At 45.3% G+C, this 11,999-nt stretch overlaps 1 protein-coding gene across 2 annotated transcripts in view; it reads left to right on the top strand.

Annotated features, from left to right (window-relative positions):
* Positions 1-361: 361 nt before the first annotated feature.
* The window catches only part of FNDC3B (fibronectin type III domain containing 3B), a 185,050-nt gene continuing 173,412 nt past the window's right edge, over positions 362-11,999 (top strand). Inside the window, exon 1 of one of the 2 annotated variants that reach the window (XM_069023859.1) lies at positions 362-448. The gene's annotated coding sequence lies outside the window, so the exon portion shown is untranslated. Of the gene's footprint in view, positions 449-630; positions 846-11,999 lie in introns of those variants that run through there. The other variant, XM_069023857.1, reaches the window with a different exon arrangement.

Raw genomic sequence — 11,999 nt, 5'->3', positions numbered from 1 at the left:
TGCTAGGGCTGGATGGACAAAGGGAGGCTCGGTGGGTGATGTGTGCTCCAGGGGTGGTATTTGGCATAAGTGAAGGGTCTACAAAGCACATCTTATGAGGAACAGGTGCGGGTTTGTTTGATCTGGAGAAGAGGAGGCTCAGGTGAGACCTCACCCCTCTCTACAAGTCCCTGAAAGGAGATTGTAGCCGGCTGTGGGATGGTCTTTTCCACCGCACCTGGAGTGAGAGGACTAGAGGAAAATAGCCTTAAGCTGAGATAGGGGAGGTTCAGATTAAACATTAGAAACAAATGTTTTACTTTGAGGGTGGTCTGGCATCGGAACGGATGGTGGTGGAGTCACCATCCCTGGAGGTGTTCAGGAGGCGCCTGTACCTGGCGCTGGGTGATGTGGTTTAGGGGTTACAGCGGTGCTTCTGGGTGGGCGGCTGGCCTGGATCATCTTGAAGGTGATGATTCTCTAAATCTATTATTCTACCATTCTAAGTAACGATGAGCGCATCGGGGTGGACACGAGCAGCGGAAGACGCAAAACGAGAGCGGGGCGAGGCGAAACAGAAGCGGGGCGAGGGCGCGGGGCCGGCCGCCGTGTCCGCCCCGTGCCCGCCCCTCCCGAGCCCCCGCCCCGGCGGCGCGGAGGCGGGGCCGGAGCGGGGCTGGCCGGCGTCCCACGCCCGCCTCGGCTGCCTTTTCGGCGGGAGCCGCTACTCCAGAGTGCGCGGTAGCGTGGGCCGGCCGGGGCCCCATGTGGTGCCGACATCACTGACATGGCGGAATCCCCGCCGAGTCCTCCCGGCACTCGCTCCAGCTAACCGGGACTCGCCGCCCCGCACCGCCCTCCCGCAGGTAAGGACGCGGCGGCGCTGCGGGGAAGCGGGTGCCGGGTGGGGAGCCCCGCGGCTCCGCTCCGCTCCGAGCGCCGGGGAGCCGCGTCCCCCGCCCCGCGGCGCCGCTCCCGGTCCCGGCTCTTTTGTTCGGCGGCGGGACGCGGCCGCACTCGGCGGAAAGTTTCTCTCCCCGCCCCGTCGGCTCCCCCCGCCGCGGGGAGCGCCCGGCGGGCGGGCGGGAGCGGCCGCGCTCGGGGCTGGCGGCGGGACAGGCGCTCCAGCACCGCCCGGCTGTCCCTGGGGGCGGCCGGCCCGGCCGCTGTCATCGCCGCCGCCCTCCCCGCCCGCTGCGGCTCCCGGCGGAGAAGTGCGGGAGCGGTCGGGGCTGGCGGGGGCCGTGGGCACCGCGGGTGTGTGCGGGGCGCCTGCCCGCGGCGCCCTCCGAGCCGCGCCCCGCTCCGCAGCCCCGCTGCCCGGCCGAGGGTGCGGGCAGGTGGAGGAACCGGGGGCTCCTCCGCCTCCAGAACGTCGGGATCCAGAGGGCATGTTGGAGAAAACGCTGGAGAAAGGCGCGACCGTCTTCTCTCGGCCCCGTCCTCCCCGCCCCGCTCCTGGCAGAGGCGGCTTGGGGAAGGAAAGCCCTGGAAACTTTTTATTTTTGCTTGCCAGACACCTTTTTAAAATGGCATGCGACCAGCAGACGGAGTGAAAAAAGAACAACTCTTTTTAAAAGCTTAACCTCTCTTAGGTTAAGACCACAGCTGCATCCCCCCCTTCCCCGGTTCTCAGAAATGTTCTATTTAAATAAGGTTTTGGCGGAGGTAGTGCGGCTTGGAGTTAAATGTAACGAACCATTTATCCCATCTATATTTGTAGAATAGAAGGCGCGGGGCAAGCCTGTCTCTCTCCATATTAGTAATTTTGTATTTCATTTGCATTTCTTTGTGTCCTTTGAGTATCTAAAAGTACTGGCCTTAAAGGGGTAGTTACCCCATCACGGAGGGGGGAACTGCGATAGGGAGAGATTGCAGTTTCTTGTTGGTCTTCTTTTTTTATTTTGGATTTTTAAAAAATTTGTTATTTGGACTCTGTGCTGGATCGGTGAGAACAGGATTCACGTATCCCAGTTCCCTGTGCCCTAACCACAGCTGCTCTATCCCTTAACCGCTTACCCTGCAGAACACAGGGCTCAGCCAGTATGTTCCTGAAAGGTGCCAAACCAGTCTAACTCGAGTTTAATAATGTGCTAGGTAATGGGGTTTCAAACTTCCACAGGTTTTTAAGTGTAGAACACTATTTCTCAGCCTTTTTTTTTTTTTTTTTTGCAGCAGAGCTTGCTTAAAAAAGGTTGAGAGTGCCAGGCCTGGCAGTGCCTCAGTGCCTGTAACTGGTCTGGGTCTGCGCTTTGTTCTGATGGGGAGCGGCTGGTCTGGACACGGATGACACAATGTGTGCTTGGCTGGAAATCCAGATAAAGGCATTGCTTCCATAAACCTCAGGAATGGGCCACGGGCTGCCTCCTGAGTGGAAGCATCTTGCTCGTCTCGCCGCGTCCAGCGCCGGTCTGGCCCACCTACGGCCCGTGTGTCTTTCTCAGCAGCCAGAGAATACGCTGCCGGTGCTACCAGTAAGAAAATGATTCTTGGCCGGGTTCCCGGGGTCATTTCGGGTCTCGAACAGAAGCGGTCTGTTAGTGCTTTTCTCTTAATCTTCAGCACTCTTGTGGTTCCCTCTTGTTAGTTTCAAAGCTGTTGTGATTTGTGGTTGTATTGGGACCCTGCTGTGGCAGAAACGTCTGCTGCCCCAGAAGTATCGTGTATTGTTCTTCCCAGTTCAGTATCTTTTAGCTATTAGCTACTATGCTTATAATGTAGCTCAGAGATGAGTCTGTGTGGAAGGTGATATATTTTAACTTTTTTTTTTTTTTTTTTTTAATTTTGAGCCTTTGGGACTCATTTGGTTTGGGTTTGAGGTCACTTCTGGGACAGCAGTGAGAGGTTTTTTTCATACTGTTAGCCTATAGTTGGCCAAAGGATAAGAAATGAAGGTAGTTGGCAGCCAAAATAAGCTGATATTCTGCTATAGCCAAGAAGCTCAGAGCTGTAACTCCATACTGCAAGTATTTTATCTTTAGTGTCAGAAGAGTTTGTAACTTCCAATCTGAAATCTGTTTATCCTGGCACTTTTTTTTCCTACATGTAGTATTCAGGGAACTGAAAGAAAATTTCTCCATTATACCTCTTTCTTAGCAGAGAATTTGTTTTTTTTTCTCCTCACTTTATAGTGTCCTTTATGTTTTCTGAGAAAGAGAAGCAGTTGAGGGCAGTCAAATTTACGCAGTTCATAAATCTGTGCAATATACACAGACCATGCAGCAAACTTCTGCATGTGTGGTTGTATTCATGAACTTTCTAATAACTATAATTGACTTTTTCCCTCAAAAATGTAGGTTGTCAGAACCAACATTTGCAGTATGAGTAAATGTTTGTAGCATGAGGCTCTTAATTCCTACTAAATACCTATAATTAAATAAAAGGCCCAGAGCCCAAACACACCTGAGTAAAACAAATGACTCTCTACGGTGCTTTTCTCTTCACTGTAGTCTGCCACTTCCCTCCAGAGAAAAGACATGAGGGGAGATGGAGTGATCTCTTTGGAGCTCCTGGAGTGGCGGTTTGGGACACACTGGGAGAGCATCCCATCATTCCACCAAGGATGTGGCTAATGAGTGTTAAAGTCTGGAAATAGTGTCCCAGTGCACTGGCATTATTTTGAGCAACATGCCACAAGTTATCGAAGTTCCATTTGTTTGCAGTAGCCTTTAGTGTCCAGCAAATAAAATAAATAGCAGAAGAAGCCAGCAGAGCCCTGTGTAAATCCCAGCTGTGCAAAATACCAGCGAGGCAAAGAGTTCCTCAGGTGTTGCCCAAAGAGGATTTGTGCCTCAGTGATTGTCTCTGCACTGCTGTGTGGTGGAGGATCCTTTAGAAACAGCAGTATCAAAACTCATGTTGTCTACGGCCAAGGTTTAGTGTCCCTGTGTGATCCGTCCCTGGAGATGGAAGGTATGTAGGAAGAGGGAAGTTCTTCAAACAAGGCAGTGGAAATAGGAGCCGCTGGATATGCAGGCCATCTACAGGCAGGAATGCTGGTGTGTCAGCGAGCAGATAACTCCAAATAGCTTCCAGTGGGGATGTGGTCGTTGGCGTTTTTATCAGTTTATTCTAAGCACCTCTTTGCAAAATTAAAGTTGGAAGCCTGCTCGCTGTTGGATTCCAGACAGCTAGGAAAAAATAAAAAAAGCACAAACTAATTAAACGTGATTTATTGTGGAATTTGCAACAGTGTTGGAGAGATGAGTTGCCTTTCAGAAATGGTGCTGTGGATGTTAAATCTGTGCTCTGCTCTGGATGAAAAATGATGGTGCTGTTGAGCAAGTACATAAGAAAAATGTCATCTCTGTTAAAGTCTGTTCTTGAACAGGAATATTCCCTGGAGGTCCCAGGTAGTTCAGCTTTGAGTAAATCTTTGTGGTGCTTTTAATTGGGAAAAGGATGGGTTTCCTTGAGCTTAGAGGTTAAAATGTAGGGCTTCTCCAGTGACATGCTCTCTGCGTTTGATCTGAGGAATTCTTTGTTTACAAGTAAATTGTGGTGTTTGTTAGCAGATAACAGACAAAAAGCCAGCTGCATAAGAAACATTCTCTATTTGTTTTTCTAGTGGTGACAGTTTATAATGGTGATATACTGAAAATTGCCATGTGGATACTCTGCTTAGTAAACTGCAGCTATGTATAGTGTTAGTTTTGTAATATGAAGCAACAAACAATTCCTAAGTAATTAAATTTGTAATTTATAATTTTTTTTGAAGAGGACAAAACTGCAGCTGTTACTGATATGTGGCGTTTGCTTATTCTGGCATCTGCTCCTTGTTCTAGAAGGTACTCAGTGCATTGACAAGATGGATTCAGGAGAGAAGTTTCTGCTGTTGTGTTTTGGTTTATCTTGTTATTTGTTAGATTTAGAATAACTGAAAGCAAGCACTTGAATTCTCTGGAGACGAAGGTGATAAGCCTGTCTGATTTTTCTGTGTTGACTTAGTGTATGGCAATTCTGTGGCAGCAATGCAAATACCTTAAAACATGCTTTACATCCTGGTCTCTTATCATTACTTTAGTCATAATTATGGACATTCCTATTATTAGGTCCTTGCAAAGGACTCTAATAATAGAATGTGTGTATACATGTATTTAAACATACACTTCATGTTTTCAGGAATGTTTTGAAAAGAATGCTTTGAAAAGAGAGAAAGAAATTACTTTCAGGAGGTTAATAAAAACTTCAATAAACAACAATTTTAGATGACCCTTGCCACCCTCAGAGATGCTTGGGATGATGTGGGCAGATTTCCCCATGCTTTTAATCTAAACTAGCAAAATCAATGTGTTCTGCTTAGTTTGTGGATTCTCTGGGCCTCTGTGCAGCTGTGTCAATTTTACACGGTTGCTCCCTGTTCTCCACTCACCCACTAATAAAATGCCAATGTTTATAACGTAAATCCCAGTGTTATCTTTTGCCCCAAATATTTCCACACAATTCTTTAGTCAAGCCCAGTGCTGTAGTGAAGTAAGATGGTGTGATTATTTTGGACCTTGATAGCAGAAATAGCATGGGAGTAGAGAGTTGTCCCGATTTGTTTCAGGATGACCTTACCATTTTCCTTTAGTGTATAGTTAGTTAGCTGAAGGAATTCATTCTACTTTTTAACTTGCCTTTGTTGTAGAAGTATGTCCCTACTCAGTGGCAGTTCATGTGACATAAGTGACCTTATGCTTGCAGACACTTGAGCTGATCCGGGTGTGTTACTCAGTGTTACGCATTGCTCTGCTCCTTGTTTATTTATTGATGGGGAATAATGCTGCAGACGAAAAAAACGATGACAGCATTTGTGGATAATGAGAGCACTGAGTGGGTTTCCTTCTGGTCAGCCTCTATTTTTTGTGGGCTCACGTGATGCCAACTCATAGAAGAGGAAAAAATTGCTTTCAGTGTCTCGTTACTAGCAAATGGCAACCAGAAGCATCACTTCATTAGAATAAATTAACAGAGCACAAGAGACTAAGTTGGAACTGCAGAGCTTGTGGATTATTTTAGGTCTATAATGCCCAAATAGTTGGGTTTTTTGTCTGTAAGTACTGGTAGAAGTGGTGAGTTTGAGAAGCAAAGGCACAGCTTTGGCTTGACTGACTCCAGGAAGGATGTTGCTTTGCTGGGGGACTCAGTATTTTTTCTTTCATGCAGTGTTAAAAGTATCAGGAATAATGGCTTAGGTTGAAGTAGGAAAAATTCCTCCTTTTGTGACAAGATAAGGCAAATTGGGATATACCATGTACATGATTGTTCTAGATGTATTTGAACTGGATGCAAGTTTGGGACCCAGTTGCATACGTGCCTGCATGTGTGTGTTCTGTTCTTGTAGCAGATGGTAATTGGTGTTTGGCTTTGAGGAGTGTGTTTGGCTTGAACAGTTAAAATGTTGGTCTTGTTCTCCCCAGTTCTTACTTCACTTTGCTTAGCACATATTAATATCCTGTTCTTTTGTACCCCTCTGAAGCTCTGAGGAAATGATTTTATAGTCTTGTTAGGAGATATATTTTTATTAACTGTATTAAAAATTGAAAAAAGGGGTTAAAAATAAGCTGTAGTTTTTCCCCAAAACATTGTTATTGTTGTTCCTCTGTTATACATTCCTGTATTGAACTGTGGCTACCTTGGAAGCCATGGCTTTTAAGGTGAGGAATTTGTTCCTATTTGGTTGCACTGTCTGAAGGATGACAACACGTTTCTTGAGGGCTGATTTCCACTGAGTCATCGCCCGAGCAGGGCAGAGGGACATTCAGCTGCTATCACATCTTTTGCTTTGGCAGGTTAACTAGGAAATTTGTTTTCAAAGCCTGCCTTGGGGAGAAGAGAGCAACAAGTCTTTATTTTTGAATGCTGAAAGTGTTAGAAGCTGTGGTGGCTCAAAGAAAAGCAAATGAAAGAAAACAACTGTTTCTTACTCTGCATTTTTATGGAATTGGCTTCTGCTTTAGTGAGGTTTTTTGTTTGTTTTTTTTTTTTTAACTCTGAGGTCTTCTGCTTTTCTCAGTGTCCCACTTGCCCATCCTTTCTTTAATGCACTTATTCTTTAGCCACGTGTGATTTCTGATAGTACGATAGGGTTTTCCTTTAAATTCTCTCTGTATGATTTATGTTCTGTTGGTTGCACAGCTGTTAAAGGTGATCCTCAGCCATGCAGTGAGGTTTCTTCTGCTCTCATGCTCCATGCTGGGGGGCCTGGGGTGCAGCATTTGGTCACAGGAGCAGTGTGCCTCCTGAGCAACCCATCTGACAATCCGTGTGTCTGGGGAGCCGAGCAACTAGAGACACAATACTTAATTTGGCACGATGTTTGCTCTTTGCTGGCTTTTCTTGAATGCTTCAGATGTGGGCAAGGGAGGGGCAGCAGATCTGTGTTTGTGGAACGCTGCCTTCCCTTCTGTCCTCTTCCCTTTGACTTCATGCTCTTGTCCATGCACTGGTTGTGACGTGTGGCCTCTGCATGACTAAAAGTGCAGGTATGTGGTCATGGGGCTGCTGGCTGGGAGGAACGTGTCCATCCACATGTGCAGTGAGGTGTGCCCAGCACTGCAGCCCAGGTGGCTGTGTCTTGGCTCTGAGGTGGGTACAAATGACCCGGGAAGGCTGTGGTGTGTGGTCCCCACGTGCTTCAGAAGAGTTGAAGTGGCCTGATCTGACAGGACCACAGGTGCTGCTTCTTGAGTCATAGGTTGAGGCATTGTTGATGGTATGGGTCCCAGCCAGCTATACAAGGAGGGAAAATCCATCTTCAAAAGCTGCTTCTGAGGAACAGGTCAGAAGTTTTCTGCCTTGGTTGGCAAGGATGTTCCTATAAGGAAGGAAATGAGAGGTTGGCAGTATATAGTGAGGTGGCCTCGTGGTTTGGCTGTCATGTGCAAGAGGTGGCAGCGTTAGGAAGAGTTAAACTGTGCATGGTCTGTGGAGAACTTAGGTCTGGAGAGTAACCCAGAAGCAGGATGAGCTGCAGAAGATTGGTGGTGTTACAGAAAAGAGAAAGGGATGGCAAAAATTAAATCTAAATTCAGTGTAAATCATAGTTAATTGGTGCTTCACTATGTCTGTGTTGATGTCTGAACATGTTGTCTCCTCTTAAATGAGTGACCTTACGTGGCTTGGAGGAGCAGAGAAAATGCCACAGTGTCACAAATAATCCCCTGTAGAAATTGTGGAGTTAAACACTTAAGATTCTGGATCAGTGCAAAATGACTCGATAGCCAAAAGACTGACCCCTGCTCTCTTTGTGCTCGGTGACCCTGCAGGCTATCAGCGCTGCTCTAAAGAGTTCAACCTCCTTTTGTACTTGTAGGAAATGTATGTTGGATGTTTTGAGGATAAAGGGTTAATTTTATGGCAATTCAAGGTATGTGCTGATATGTTCATAAGTCAACTTGTTTGACAGTCATTTTCTCACTGTTCTCTAATCAGAAATTTGTTACTTAGACTGTTGCAGATTCTTTCCTGGTCTCTGATTATCAAACACTCAGAATATGCAGAAGTGAAGCCTGATTTTCTGATGATTCTGTGTTTTGCTTACATGCAAGCAGGTAGTTCATTCCCATGGTGTCTCCTTATGTAACTGTCTATTTGTATGTTGTCCTTTTCGTTTATCTGTTGTAAAACTAAATTACATTTTAGTTCAGCAGGACCTCAAAACAGCAACAGAAGTCAACAAACAGAAACCTTAAAAGGCCAAACCAAAATGACTTGGTATTTCACATTGTGGTTAACTTGGTGAGGTAATAATGTCATGTTCAGAAGTAAGAAGTATCCTGTAGATTTCACCAGAGACCCAGGTAGTGTCTTACTGGATGATTTTTGTGGTGTACTTGGTGGCATTAAGCTGTTCCTACCATGCCAGGAAGTTGAAATGCCATAAATAGGAAGCAGCATAAGGTTCATTGAGAATTTTAGTACTAGATCATAGCACCAGTTTTGCATCATGAAGGTCACTCTTACACACTTGGCACTGAACATGCAGGTTACATTATTCATAGCTGACCATAACCAATGCATGAGAAATCTTATGGCTAAAGAGGAATGCTGAGGTTTTTCAACAAAGCAGAAGTTCTGCAGAGTTTGACATGAAGAAAAGTGACCAAAAGGATAGATTTAGATTAGATATTAGGAAGAAATTTTTTACTGTGAGGGTGGTGAGACTGACACTGGTTGCCCAGAGAGGCTGTGACTGCCCCATTCCTGGAAGTGTCCAAGGCCAGGTTGGATGGGGCTTGGAGCAGCCTGGGATAGTGGAAGGTGTTACTGCCCATGGCAGGGGGGTTGGAACTACATGATCTTTATGGTACCTTTCAACCCAAACCATTTTATGAGTCTATGATCTGAGCCTTAATCTTTGTTTCTTGTGTGTCAGCTGGCGGCAAAATTAACTTGTTTAATTCTGCTCCACACATGTTTATTTTTGCAACTCCATATGCTGCTCTAACAGATCTTTATTATTGCTTGTTAAGTTCAGCGGTGCTTTTAGTGACTGCACAAAACATAAACATCCTCTGTGACTTCGTTAGACATACAGTGCAAACTTTTTGTTGATTTGAAGGCTGTTCCTTGGGTCAGTGAGCACTGAAAGGAGCAGTCAGGACACTGTATGCCCGTGACTGTGAGGATATGTGGAACAGAAAGGAATTGTCTTGTTACCTAATTTAAGTGTCTTCTCTCTGCAAGCTCTTGTGTGTGTGGTGTTTTATCTTTACCCTTTCCCCTCTTGGTTAACAGGGCTGGACGTGCTTGTCCAGCTGTTCCAGCTGCCTTGTTCAGTGGGCAGGAAATGGTGATGTGGTGGAAATTAGGCAATTCTGCCGTGTGCAACCAAAAGGGTCTCTGATCTCTTCCACAGCAGCTGCTTCTGGATAAAACACAAGAGTCAAGTCATTCAGATACTTCTGTAACCACAATCTGTGTAACGAACAAGGCAGCTACACTTGAATTTTGTATGTGTCTGAATAGGTTGCTTCAGTGGATGTGTGAGCTGCTATGTCACTGGAAAGGCAATATTTGTAGATCTAAAACTCTGAAGTTAGACATCAACGGTTTCACTTCCTTTTGGCATTTTGGGATCATGCAGTCAAACAGGATGATATTATGCTCTAAAATGTTACTGTGAAAAGTTTTTTCAGTTTCTCAGACCTTCTAGACTATTCCAGTCCTGCCCTTTCTAGCACCTGAGTCCCTTCAGGTCTGTCTCAGTGAATCCTTATTTCTCTCTTTCCTTTTTTCTGTGTTAGATTTTTCTAGACTACTGTGTATTGATTTCAGCGTGTCCTCAGTTGTTGGGTTAGTGCGAGGGGATGAAAGGCAGTGAAATGTGGGAATTGGGACGGAGAAAATACGGATACACGAAGACATGGAAAATAGTATTGACTGGATTAGTTTGCCAGTAGACCAAGTGTATTATTATTATTGGCCCTGCTGTAATTTAAGGTTCCGTGACGTTCTCTCAATGAAAGTATAAGCAAATACAATAACACACTCTTACGTGATTGGGTTCGCTTGGACATTGATAACACCACCTTTGAGCAAATTTGATCCTGTCTGGTTACCAGCAGTGACGTTCTGCTGCAGCTGTGGAGCTGTGGGCAGTGCTGGGTAGGGACGAGGTGCTGCTTTCTGGCTCCGTGTTAGCGACGTGGCAGCGGGAGATCTGTCCTTTCACTTCGGGAGGGAAAAGCAAAGCCTTGGCCTGGTGCCTGGACTAACCTCACATGGCAAGCAGAGGATTTGTATTTGAGTTAGAAAGTATATGGGGATGGCAGATTAGATCTGCCAACTTCCCTCCTCTTCTGTCCTCGGAAGAGTTATTTTCCATTAATTATAGATACTTAATTTTTTTTTTTTTTTTTAAAGTGTCCTGGCTCTGTAGAGCAAGTGAGTTGTAGCTGTGGTCTGCTGGTTCCCTGAAAGACCCAGGATGACTGGCTGGGCAGGAGATTTCTCTCCGCTCAGGCAGGGGTGCAGTGAGGTCTTGCCTGTGCTCCCTGCCAGGGCTGTTCCTCCTCCTGGTCCTACTGCCTGACAAGTGCAAGGCAATTTGAGGGAGCTGTATGCAAGTTGATGTGATTCAAATGAAGAAAACTTCCCCTTAAAAATTTCGAAGATTTGACTGGTTCTTTAGTGAGTATTTTATGTTGGCTACATACTGTATAAAGTATCACTGATTTAGTATTTTTGCATATCCCTGCTTTTCTCAGAAAATGTTTTGCAATATTCAACTTGTGCATTTATGAAAGGATTTGGCAGATGGAAAAGGGAAGCAACAACTCTTCTCTCATCATACACAAATACACAGTTGGAAGGAAGAAACAGAAAAATACCATTTTTATCTATTCTGGTATATTAGACAAAGGTTTTCTTTGTTTTTCTGCCAACATCAGCTCTTCCTGACCTTTGTGATCAATATTAGCACTGAAGTTTCTTAAAGCAGATAGGAGACTTTGTTGTGCAACTGTTCAGCCAGAGTGTGAACGTGCTGTGGTAGTGGTTATACAGCCATGAAGAAAGGTACCCACCCAAGGGGGGAATCTTACTTTGCTTTTAATAGAGATAGGAAGGGAGATTAACACTATTTTGCAAGTCCTTCTGGGAGTTGTTTTGGAAAGTGTATGCGTTCTGATCACCTATGTTAGTGAAAGGTAGGTAAATTTGAAGTGGTAGAGTTACGGGCAAGGGTTGCAGGCATGACTGGAAGTGTAGAAAGCCTTTCTCGTAAGATGAGATGGAGAAATGTTTAACAGGAAAGAAGTTCCAATGAACTTTACTATCTCTAAATCCATCAGAGGTAAACACTGAAGGCATACAGGACTGTTTAAACCAAAAGCTGGTGTTGGCAGATGAACGTGTGGATGCAAGATGTCAGTAAATAAAAACTTATTTAGAATTTGATCAAACAGCTTAGTCCAAACCCCGCCCAGCTATCTAAACAGGAGCCAACTTACGGCAAGCAGGAATTACTTAAGTAATTTTAATGTACAGGGCTTAATGCAAGGCTATTAAAAGAATATGTGGCTGTGGTATTCCCA

The sequence above is a fragment of the Aphelocoma coerulescens genome, chromosome 9 (assembly GCF_041296385.1).
Source record: "Aphelocoma coerulescens isolate FSJ_1873_10779 chromosome 9, UR_Acoe_1.0, whole genome shotgun sequence".
In the NCBI taxonomy this organism is placed as follows: domain Eukaryota; kingdom Metazoa; phylum Chordata; class Aves; order Passeriformes; family Corvidae; genus Aphelocoma; species Aphelocoma coerulescens.
Note: the sequence above shows the minus strand (reverse complement) of the source record. Positions and strands in the feature narration are given on the sequence as shown.